Genomic DNA, 12,977 nt, shown 5'->3' with positions numbered 1-12,977 from the left:
TAATTAGAACAATGATCCCAGATGATTTTTAAATCAATAGGAGGTAGGAAAGAAAGGAGGACAATGAAAGTCCTTAAGTTCTTCTTTGGATTGACTTTCAGTTCCTGTCTGTAAGGTTTTATATTGATGTTATGTATGTTAAAAAAGAAAAACCTTAAGGTAGTTTTCATAAGATAAACGAAGCATATAACTCAAAAAGCCAATAAAAGTTGGGTTTGTTTTGGCACAGGGGTTGCTAAAATACAATCAATTCACCAAAGGCAGAGGAATAAAAAGAAAAGTAGGAGGAAAGGAAAGAGAGAAACATTAAATGTCAGAAATAAATCCAAGGCCTGATGGCTCTGCTAGCTGGGTCCTTCTACCTACATGGAACATCTGGATGGAGTTCCTGGCTCCTGGTTTTAGAATAGCCCAGCGCCAGCTGTTGTAGATATTGGGGATTCCGGGAGTGAACCAGTATTTGGGAGAGCATTCCTCTTTCTCTCTCTCTCTCTCTCTCTCTCTCTCTCTCTCTCTAACCAGTATATGGGAGAGCGCTCCTCTCTCTCTCTCTCCCTCTCTCTCTCTCTCTCTCTCTCATACACACGCACACACACAAATAATGAAATTTTAAAAACAAATAAATCCAAGGTGAAGTGACTTATTTTTTAGAAAAAGGAAGCTCAAGTGGACAGGAACTGAGTCTCCTACACTCTGCGTCCAATGTGAACGCACACACATGTGAGAGAGCAGGCCTAGAGCTGACGCAGCGTGGGAACTTCTGGGCTTCTGGGACATCGTACCCTTTTGTCCTATTCAAATACCCAGCTCACAGCATCCGTCCGCACCATAATTACTTGTAATGCCGTTAAGTTTTTGGGGAAAACATTGTAGGTAGCCATTGTCACTGAAAGACACACATGAAAAGAAAAAGTGCTGATGATAAAGCCAATGAACCAAAATACAAAATATTTATGAAGCCTGGCAAAACATACCTAGGAGTGACTTTTACCATTCTTTGCACTTTCTAGGATTTGAATTTACATTACAATTTAAAGTTACTAAGGGAGACATGTACAAAAGGAGAAGAAAAATAAAGACAGAGACAGAAAAAATAGAAATGTACAGTAGACAACAGAGAGCAGATGGGCAAATGTCTGGAAAATCTCTTTGAATGGAGGAAATACAGATGCTTGGAGAAAAACATGTAACCAGGATAAACAAAAAATCCACCTTATACATTAGAGTGAAACAACAGAATACCAAAGGCAAGCAAATCTTAAAAACAACCAGAAAGAAATGAGGTTAGAATGGCAAAGGAGGGACAAAAGAAGAAGGGAGGGAGGGAGGAAGGAAATATCATTATATACTTAGAATTGTATTGATGAGCTATATTGAATCTGTTAAAACTAACTAAAATAAAAAACATTCTAAATTTGTTTTAATTTGAGGTACATGGAGGGGCCAGCACTGAAGCGTAGCGGGTAAGGCCGCCACCTGCAGTGCCGGCATCCCATACTGGTGCCAGTTTGAGTCCCAGCTGCTCCACTTCCGATCCAGCTCTCTGCTATGGCCTTAGAAAGCAGTAGAAGATGGGTCAAGTCCCTGGGCCCCTGCACACACGTGGGAGACCCAGAGGACGCTCCTGGCTCCTGGCTTCAGGTCAGTGCAGCTCCACCAGTTGCTGCCAACTAGGGAGTGAATCAGTGGATGGAATACCTCTCTCTCTATCTCTGCCTCTCCTTCTCTCTGTGTAACTCTGACTTTCAAATAAATAAATAAATCTTTTTTAAAATTACATGGAAAATGCATAGTATGAAAAAATTATGTAAGGATTTCAAAATTTTTTGCTCAAAAATAAACTTTTAATTCTGCTTTTCCAATGGGAAAAAAATAACTTTCAAATAATAAGTTAATTTGTTATAGTTAATAGTTTATTAACAATTTAGTAAGAAATTTATATCTTTTTCAAGTCAACATGCATTTATAAATTTAAATAATAGAGGCCAGTGTTGTATAGTATCATGTAAAGCCACTGCCTGCAATATAGGCATCGGTTCGTGTCCCGACTGCCCAACTCCCAATCCAGCCCCCTTTTAATGCTCCTAGGAAGGCAGCAGAAGATGGCCCATGTCCTTGGGCCCCCGCACCCACGTGGCTGGGCTGGATGAAATTCCTGGCTCCTGGCTTCGGATGGGCCCAGCTCCAGCCATTGCTGCCAGTTGAGAAATGAACCAGAAGACGGAAGATCTCTCTGTCTTTGTCTCTCTCTCTCTCTCTCTAACTCTGCCTTTCAAATAAATAAATAATGACAAAGTGACTAGTTTTCAAACAGCAACAATGTAAGAAAATAATGACATATTTTCAAAGTATTGAGAAGAAAAAATACAAAACATTTAGTCAGATAATTTCACCCAACAAAACTGCATTTTAAGAATGAGGGTGCCGGGGCTGGCCCTGTGGCTCACTTGGTTAATCCTCTGCCTGTGGCACTGGCACCCCATGTTCTAGTCCCAGTCAGGGTGCCATATTCTGTCCCAGTTGCTCCTCTTCCAGTCCAGCTCTCTGCTGTGGCCCAGGAAGTCAGTGGAGGATGGCCCAGGTGCTTGGGCTCCTGCACCTGCATGGGAGACCAGGAGGAAGCACCTGGCAGAAGATCAGTGCAGTGTGCCAGCCATAGCGGCCATTTGGGGAGTGAACCAACAGAGGGAAGACCTTTCTCTCTGTCTCTCTCTCTCACTGTCTATAACTCTACCTGTCAAATAAAAAAAAAAAGAAAAAAAAGAATGAGGGTGCCAGAAAACATATTTTTTTATCAAACATACCTTTAGTCAAGGAAATTCTAAAGAAGACACTTCAGAAGAAAAAGGATTCCAAAAGAAATGGTGAGGAAAAAAAATACTCAGGGGCTGGGCTTTGGCCAGCAGGTTAATCCACCCCCTGAGATGCCAGCATCCCACATGAGTGCCAGTTGGAGCCCCAGCTGCTCCCTGCTAATGTGGTTAGGAAAGCAGAGGATGATGGCCCAAAAGTCTGGGCCCTGCAACCCGTGTGGGAGACCTACATGGAGTTCCTGGCTCCTGGTTTTTGTTGCTGCCATTTGGGGAGTGAACCAGCAAATGGAAGACCTCTCTCTCTCTCTCTCCTCTCTCTCTCTTTCTCTTCTCTCTCTCTCTAACTCTGCCTTTCACATAAATAAATAAACCTTAAAAAAAAAAAAAAGTGCTCAGCATGTATTAAAGTGCAGTAGACTTAGTGATGCACAGGTCCCTTTCAATACAAGGCTGCTTGACCTGGCTGTTGGAGGGTGGTTAATCCCTTGAGGACGTGCTTCAGGTAAAAGAAGCACCTGGCTGAAGGTCCGAGAACAGCCCACCCTGGTGACTGACCACGCACAGATATAAAAGGCCCAGCCCTTTTGGTCAATCTTCAGAGAACTCTGGCAAGTTGTTCCCAGCAGGGGCAGTCAAGGCTATCATTAGAACTGAATTGCAGTGCAACTGCTCCTTTTTCCCTCTCTTCTGCAGGTGCTGAACCCAAGAGACTGCCTAATAAGCAGCTTTCATTCTAAAATACAAGAAAGGAACGATGAGGGAGGGGAAGCATATCAAAATCTGTGGGGCTTGAGCCAAAGTAATAATCCGGGGAAGACCAGCCTCAACTGTACAACATTGATGCAAATCAAGAAAACCAGAAACTAGCAAATTAAAACTCCAGAAAGCTTTAACAACTACTATTGAAAACCAGTTTCAAAAATGGTAGAAGAAATAGATAAAAGCAGAAATTATTGTTTCTTCATTATAACCAATAGCCACCTTTTAAAAACATAAATAAAACAATATTTACAAGTGAGATCAAAATAAAAGAGAAAGCATTAATAAATATTATAAGATTGATTATAATTATGAATAAACAGCATTAAAATGCAAAAAACTACAATTACAGACATAGAAAATAGTATTTAAATAATATCAACATACTATGTACTACTATTTAAATTTGACCATGTTAGTTTGAGTGATTTTTCTGGATAAACATACATTGTCAGAATTATTCCAGCCTAACAAAGAAATTCTGAATATGTCAATAAACATAGAACAAACTGCAAAGATGGCCAAATATCTTTCCTCTGAGAAGGAAGCAGATTCAAATAGTTGTATCAGATCTTCAAGAAATAATTAACATATTTGCCAGCTTTCTCTTCCAGACTATAAAGCAAGTAGAAAGCTTTTTAAAATCATTAGATTTCTTAAAAGGATTCATTACTGTGATGCAAAGACTGAGCAATGGGAGTTCAAAAGAGTGACACTAACTTAAAGCTAGCTGCAAAAACGACAAATAAATTATTGGTAAACCAAATTCAAAAGTGTACATTTTACCTAAAATTTTACCTAAAATGTATGAGTGAAATTGACATTTCATGTAAAATATAACATATTAGGAGTGAAATTTCGAGATTCTAAACAGCCTCTTTTGATCATTTGAGTTTTATCCCTGAAATGCTAAGGTTGCAAATCTATTCATTTAATTCATTAAATTATCATATTAAAGGTTAAAAATATAATCAGACATATGAAGAAAAGGATGAGTGAAATTTCTTGTAAAATGTAAGTAAAAAGACCTTAGAAACTTGAAATCTAATGACAACTGTAGATGCATCCCCATGAAAGTCAGGAAGAAAGCAGGAATGTTAGCTGGCAGTGCTGTCTTACAAACTGCCCTGAGATTTCCTAACAGGATAAGATAAGGAAAAATACACTATAAAGAGGAGAAAACCATCATAATTTAAGGAGGAAATAACTGATTCTCAGAAAATCAGCCAAGTAATAATTAGAACTAATAGGAGTTCTGCAGGGGGCCAATACAACATCATAATACAAACATCAAGGGATCTGTAATGTACTAGCAATGATCAATTATACTACAATTTAGAAAATAGATCCCACCAAGAAGAGAGCAAAAATAATAACATATATGAAAAGGAATTTGATGGAAGTATGAAGCCAGAACACATCTCTTTTTTATATTTATATCTGTTTCATCTGAAACTTATTTTTGATCATTTTGTTAGGTAAACATCTATTTTTTTCTTTTCAAATGAATATTCATTTGTGCCAACAATATAAAGGAAAAGATAAAAGTCCATACCAAAATCCTAGATGAAAAACCTCAAAATTTTTTAAAATTTTAGTTATCCAAGAGGTGGGGAAGGAGAGGAGAGGTAAGGAGTAGAGAGAGAGAGTGAGCAGACAGGGTCAGGGAGGGAGCACACCCACTTACTGGCTCACTTCCCAAACGCCCACAGTGGCCAAAGCGGGGCCAGAACCAAGACCCAGGAATGCATTCCAGGTCTCCCAAATGGGTGCAAGGACCAGTCATTCTTGCCATCACCACCGCCTCCCAAGGTCTGCTCCATCAGCAACTAGAACCAGGAATCTAAGCCAGGCACTCTGATGTGGAACGTGAGCGTTTTAACTACTACGCCAAGTTCCTAGCCCCTCAATGGTTTTGTTTCGTTTTGTTTTACTTTGTTTTCCCCAAAGATTTATTTATTTATTTGAGAGGGGGAGAGAGAGAGAGAGAGAGAGAGAGAGAGAGAGAGAGAGAGAGAGGTCTTCCATCTGCTTGTTTACTTTCCAAATGGCCGTGACAGCCAGAACTAGGCTGATCCGAAGACAGGAGCCAGGAGCTTATTCTGGGTCTCCCACACGGGTACAGAGGTCCAGGGACTTGGGCCATCTTCTACTGCTTTCCCAGGCCATAGCAGAGAGCCGGATCAGAAGTGGAGCAGCCAGGACTCGAACTGGCACCCATATGGGATGCTGTTGCTGCAGGCGAGGCTTAGCCTACTGTGCCACTGTGCTGGCCCCCAACATTTTAAATGTATATTTTCTCACCAAGTTAGTATAACAACTGACACAGAAGTCAATAAACTTTCAAAAACATGTTTTTCAAATCAAATAATCTGAATCTAAAATTAAAGTTAAAAAAAAAAGAAAGAAAAGAAAAAAACGGGGCAGGCACTGTGCAGCAGGTTAGCACTCTGGCCTGAAGCACCAGCATCCCATATGGGGGCTGGTTGGAGACTCAGCTACTCCACTTCCCATCCAGCTCTCTGCTATGGCCTGGGAAAGCAGTAGAAGATGGCCCAAGTTCTTCGGCCCCTGCACCCACGTGGAAACCCGGAAGAAGCTCCTGGCACCTGGCTTCGAATCAGCGCAGCTCCAGCTGTTGCCGCCATCTGAGGAGTGAACCAGTGGATGGAAGATCTCTCTCTCTCTCTCTCTCTCTCTCTCTCTGCCTCAGCCTCTCTATAACTCTGCCTTTCAAATAAAATAAATAAATCTTTTTAAAAAATGTTAATGTCCCCAATCTCACTAGTAATCAGGAAAATATAAATTAAAACTGTAACAAAGGAAAATATTTCACTCAATTTTCATACAATAGTAGCCTGAGGAGAGTTTTAAGGGATGAACATTATCCTGCACGTTTGGTCATAACATCAACTTGTGACGGTTTTTTTGGAGGTCACATTAGCAATGTCTATGCAAACTAAAATGTGCATTCGTTGTGACACCATCATTGCAACTTTAGACATCTATCTTAGAAAAACAGTCATGCATGTGCTCTAAGGGCATGTAGCAAGAAGTCATCATTTGCAATGATGAAAAATAACAAACATCCCAAAGGACTATCAGTAATGCAAGAATTGAACTACAGTAATGCTTACATGAGTTGCTTTGCAGCAGGTAAAGGGGATGTAAGAAAAATCTATAGGCGCTTTTACAGAAAGATTGCCAAAATATTTTAAATGGAAAAAACAGTAAACAGAATATTTACAAAAGCTTTCTGTATATGGCCACAAAAACAATGTATTTCTCCACATGCTTGCAAAAATATGTAAATGAATAGAATATAGATAAAAATATATATTTACCACAATAGCAACACTTACTTCTGTGGAAGAAAATGGGATTTGAGAAAAGAGAAAACAACCTTAACTTTTTAATTTTTTCCCAATATGTTTTAAAATTTTAATCCTGGGAATTTATTTATTCATTTTCAAGTTAAACAAAAACCCTTTATCTACATACTACTTGATTTGTATATTATTTTAACCTATTTTACAGAAACTTTTTCTTCTGAGTGATTTCTTTAGTTCATTTCCATAAACTATCAAATATAATTGCAGGTGGGAGGGAAGTTATGGTGGGGAAAGCAGCTATAATCCAAAAGTTGTCTTTGGAAATTTATATTTATTAAATAAAAGTTTATATATATATATATATACATATGTATATAATTGCAATTCCAGAATACAAGCAGCCCACTTATTTTTTTTTCCTGTTTTTGGTTTTGATTCACTGTGCTGACTAACCAACAAATTATAATTACTGAATTGCATGAATAGCAATCTAATGCTGTTCCATTAAACAGAGATGAGTATAGAATATGGAGCTATGAAACTGAAACAATTTCATTTTGTATGATTAACAAATTATCTGAAAATTCAAGTCCTACAATTTGAGCAGTGTGACTGCTACACAGACTTTTGAGTGTCTAGGGCTCCCCAAAAGAAAGGGCTCAGTATTTCAGGTCAGAAGACCTCACTGGTATAATTCAGTAGCTACCTTTTCTACTTATATGAATTTGGGCAAGTTATTCAACTTTCTCTATGTTCACTTTTCTTCTGCAGAGTGAAAGAACCATCACTTCACTCCTCACATGGTTGACTAGAGGACCAAATGAGGGGAGTCACATGGGCAAAAGCCCTCCATCATCTGTAAAGAACTCTCAAAATCAGTTAACATGTTAATAATGTAGTGTGGGAATACCACAAGGAAGACAAAAGGGAAGCTCATCAAAATTGCTCATAACCTTTTTAAAATGCAACATGTACATTGCGCCCGAGAATGCTACATAAAAGAACTAGACATCCTCTGTTTTTTCCATTACTACTTGTTAATATGTAAAAACATTTACGTATTACACTTTATTTAATGTTCTAAGTTCTGCCATGCTTAAAGAGAATTGAGACTTTCTTATTTATATAAAGGGAACAAAATTCATACATATCATATATACAGTTCTTTTTTTATTTTATTTAATGAATATAAATTTCCAAAGTACAGCTTATGGATTACAATGGCTTCCCCCCCTCCATAACTTCCCTCCCACCCACAACACTCCCCTCTCCCACTTCTTCTCCCCTTCCATTCACATCAAGATTAATTTTCAATTATCTTTATATACAGAAGATCAATTTAGCATATATTAAGTAAAGATTTCAACAGTTTGCACCCACAGAGAAACACAAAGTGTAAAATACTATTTGAGCACTAGTTATAGCATTAATTAAACACCTAAGAATAATTGTGTATTAATTACAGAGTTCAACCAATAGTTTTAAGTAGAACATAAAAAAATACTAAAAGGGAGAAGTATTAAGTTCTTTTTTTTCTTTTTTTTTTTTTTTTGCTTGTTATATAGTTTTTTTTATTAAAAATATGGAACGCTTCACGAATTTGCATGTCATCCTTGCGCAGGGGCCATGCTAATCTTCTCTGTATCGTTCCAATTTTAGTATATGTGCTGCCGAAGCGAGCACCATATATACAGTTCTAAAAGCATAATACTGAGGTCGGCGCTGTGGCGTAGCAGGTAAAGCTGCTGCCTGCATTGCTGGCATCTCATATTGGCACCAGTTCAAATCCCGGCTGCTCCACTTCCCATCCAGCTCTCTGCTATGGCCTGGGAAAGCAGTAGAAGATGGTCCAAGTCCTTGGGCCCCAGCACCCACGTGGGAGATCCAGAAGAAGCTCCTGGTTCCTGGCTTCAGATTAGCATAGCTCTGGCCATTGTAGCCAACTGCGGAGTGAACCAGCGGATGGAAGACCTCACTCTCTCTCTCTCTCAGCCTCTCCTCTCTATGTGTAACTCTGATTTTCAAATAAATGAATAAATCTTAAAAAAAAAAAGTATAATACTTCGCACCTCATCTTCCTTCACTCCCACCCTCCTTCCTTTCTTATTTTGAGAATTGAGAATTTATAAATGCTTTCTTTAATTACTGTCATTCAATAATGTACCATATTGCAACACTTGGGGGCGGTATTTCTTTTTAAAAATTCCTCTGTCCTATGAGCTAATTCACTGAGGCGGTGCAATGAAACATCTTTTAATATGTCAAAATTAAAACAATTTAACATCCATGTCAACTATAACTCACAGCCACTGGGGAAAAAATCATAGTATTCCATTTCTGAATACACTCGAATAATTTCTAAAACAAGAAGCTCATGGGCTAACACAGCTGTAGAGCTGGAAAGTCTGCCAAGCAGAGCAGAAAAAACAAATGCATACTGCTGGCCCCAGCTACTCAAGCTGTCTTCAAGCTGGAAGCAGGTTAGGGAGCATGTCGTGGTGTAAATGGCAGCAGCAATTAGTAGGTGCAAAGAAAATCAAATCAAGTGTTACCTCACCACCCTAATAAGGTCCATTTGGGAAATACCATGTAAACTAACTGGTTGTTTCCCTGGAAACAGGCAGCAGGGATTCTGCCAAAGAATTCCCCACCCCATGCTTAAAATACTGACTTATAGAAACATCAGTTCAGTATATAAAGGGGCCAGAGTTATGAGCAGCTAGCCTACTACTCCTTTTTATGGAGGCTCTAATGGCATAGGTCAATGGGAATCACTGCTCTAATAGGCTGTAAAGATAGAATATATACTCTCCAGCATGAACCGAAACTATCATAGCTGAATCGACTCCAAATATAGGTCAAACGGCCAAGCCGATCAGCCTCCTCCCAGCGATATGGCATCAGTAACATCTATTGAGTTCTAAACGTGCCAGACTATCTTAAGCTTCATTTAGCGCACTCATTCTTCTCCCAAGGCTGAGATTGATACTGGTACTGAGCCACAGGTTAAATAAATAGCCAAAATTGAATTCAGAAGGTCTGACTGCGGAACCTAAGCGTTTAATATCGCATGGCACAATGCTTTACACAAGGTCAAATTGTTGAGTAGTATTCATGCAGCCCAGAGTCTAATCTTCTACTTCTGCTAAACCTATGAGGCTCCCCTATACTTTGTTTTTTATTAATATAAACAGAACAGATTTCATGTATTTCATATATACAAGTCTAAGAAAATGGCCGTACTCCCCTCCCACTACCCCTCCCTCCCCACTTTCTTTGTTTTCCTTTAAATTTTGCAATAACATATTTTCCATTTATTTTATAATCACAGGCTTAATGCATCACTAACCATAATGTTAAACAAGTAAAAAGTAGAAAGACCACAGTTCCACAGGGATATAGACAGGGGCTATAAACAATAACCAAATCATTAGATGCCAAGTTTCATTCTTATCCCCCATACCTCTTCACACTTGATCTTAGTCAAAAGTGATCCCCCAAACCTTCTTAAGTAAAGAAACTGCACTAAGTAATGTACAAGGCCCTTCTTTGGCTCAGAAATTCTCAGGTTGACACAAAATGCAGGATACCGTATTTTTAGATACTTGCCTCCAGCAATCATAGATAGTAACAAAGAAAACTCATTTTGAGAGGCCAGCGCTGTAACATAGTGGATTAAGCCTCTGCCTGAGGCACCGGCATCCCATATGGGCAATAGTTCAAGTCCTGGCTGCTCCTCTTCCCATTCAGCTCTCTGCTATGGCCTGGGAAAGCAGAAGAGGGCCCAAGTGCTCAGACCCCTGCACCCACGTGGGAGACCCAGAAGAAGTTCCTAGCTCCTGGCTTCAGATCAGCTCAGCTCTGGCCATTGCAGCCATTTAGAGACTGAATCAGTGGATGGAAGACCTTTCTCTCTGTCTCTCCCTCTCTCTGTCTGTAACTCTACCTCTCAAATAAATAAATAAAATCTTTAAAAGAAAACTCGTTTTAAATATTTCAAAGGCAGACCATAAGTCACCAGTTTAGTTGTTTAAATAAATGCACGTTTATCGCTTATCTACAGATTATGATATGAAGGGCTATACATAAACATTGTTTAACTGTAATTAAATGGGAAAGAGGCACCGCCATCGAGTGAGAATGAAGGGCATCAAATATCAGAGTTTGAGGCAGCCAGTACGAACTTCAGCTACGATACTTCCCAATTCTGAATTTAGCTGGCTTCCACTGGGACTTAATATGGCAGTTTTGAGAAGCTTCCTAACATAATAGAAATCATTGCCTAAAGATATTCTGACTGTAATTGCTGACCTTTTCAATAAAATATTCAGGAACTTAATGTAAAACACTGCAATATTATTAGGTAATCTTACATTCATTTTAAAAGATCTCTTTATTCTAATAGAATATCAATTCAGCATTAAATTAGACTGCTTCGTATTCATCATGGGTATGAAACTATTTCTCAAAAGCATAACTTCAAACTGGACTTTTCTACAAATTAAATGAAATATTTCTTCCTTCTAACAACGCATTTCTCAACTGTAAGTCTTAAGTCCTCCGAGATTTTAAAGAATGGAGCCCATTTATTTCTTCCAAATTCTTGTTCTTGTCAGAGACGTTGCCAGAGGCTTACCTGAAAAACAATTGCAGCATGATTTTCAGACATTAAAAAAAAATTCAGATTTCAAATAAGTCTCAAAACTGCTAAAACTTCAGAACTGAATTAAGTGCAAGTGGTTAAACATCCAGGAAGTAGGTTTTTCAAAAATAAAATTTAAAAATTTGTGGTATGTGCTCTTTATGTATGAACTAGCAAGGTCATCCAAGCAGACTCCAGAGTTTCCGATTCACAAACTGACTTTGGCCTTTTCCCCCAGAATGTAACCACTACATTGTAAAAACCATAAATATTAGAAGACAAGCTTCATGAATGAATAACCTCCCTTTTCTAGTTTCTGAATAATTCACTTCTTGTTGTCTGGTGCATATTCAAATTGGCAGTCCTGTAAGAAGGAGTCCTACATGTATTCTTTATACATGTCTACAGTATTCTTTCAGAGGTTGAGAAATTTGATATAAATTTTGTCATTTAGCCTATGTTGTATTTTTTTATTTGGAGGTAGAGGATCAACTGTCATATTTATGACATAAATGCTGGAAGAATTTTATTTCATTACTATTATAGCCTGACAATCTTACAAATATTAGGGAGTAGACAGCATCTTTTTCATTATCTTAAAGACTTAAGTATGCATTGGTGTCTTTATTTTTTAGGAATAATCCAAAACTAAAATAATAGTCAAAACATTCACAGAATTCTTCTTGGAAACCTACTTTAGTCTATTAATTCTCAAAAATCCCATTAGATCAGACCAAAAAGCTTTTCCAAGGGCCATAAACTGAACTAGAAAACAAGATCTCAGACAGTAATAACATAATGAGAAAACTAGCTCTATTTATACCAGAATTAATTGAAAAAATTGCTTAAATTGATTCTTAGCTTGATTTGAACTACATTTAATCAAACAAACAAAAAACCAAGAGTATCTAGGCAAGATAATCAACTTTAATATACTTTAAAAGTCATTTTTACTTTTATTACATTATTCTCATCTTTCCATTATGCTGTGTTTTTTCTTAAGTTGTCATATTGAAAGGACAAAAGGAAGTTAACATTTTTATATTCCAGCATAGTGCCAAAAGCCTTGAATTATCTCACTGAATAGTCATAACTTCCCTGCAAGGAATATATTATTCTCCAGCAATTTCTGATGAGAGACTTCGCATTTGAAAATAATGCTGCCACGCTATTTATTGATGTGGCTAAAAAGACTGACCTGGGAGCAACAATTTTTCAACCATGGAAAAAATACTCCTCTTGTGGAAAAAAATATCAGAACCTAGTGATTAATTCAGACTTTAAAGACCATAAGATTAGCCGACAAGAGCTTGTCATCGGACAAATGTGCACTCAGGGCACTCTGAGGCCTTGGGTGAGAACTGAGACTGAAGGTAACATAGGGTCCCTGCCTTCAAAAGGCTTAGAACTTAAGACTGCAGAAGATTACTT

The 12,977-nt window shown here is 38.2% G+C and overlaps 1 non-coding gene across 1 annotated transcript; it reads right to left on the bottom strand.

The window, feature by feature from the left end:
• Positions 1-8,480: 8,480 nt before the first annotated feature.
• Positions 8,481-8,587, bottom strand: LOC133768400 (U6 spliceosomal RNA). The gene has a single exon (XR_009866949.1). It is a non-coding gene; the product is annotated as a U6 spliceosomal RNA (small nuclear RNA).
• Between the last annotated feature and the right edge of the window lie 4,390 nt (positions 8,588-12,977).

Source organism: Lepus europaeus, chromosome 1 (assembly GCF_033115175.1).
Source record: "Lepus europaeus isolate LE1 chromosome 1, mLepTim1.pri, whole genome shotgun sequence".
Lineage (NCBI taxonomy): Eukaryota > Metazoa > Chordata > Mammalia > Lagomorpha > Leporidae > Lepus > Lepus europaeus.
This window is presented reverse-complemented; position numbering and strand designations above follow the sequence as displayed.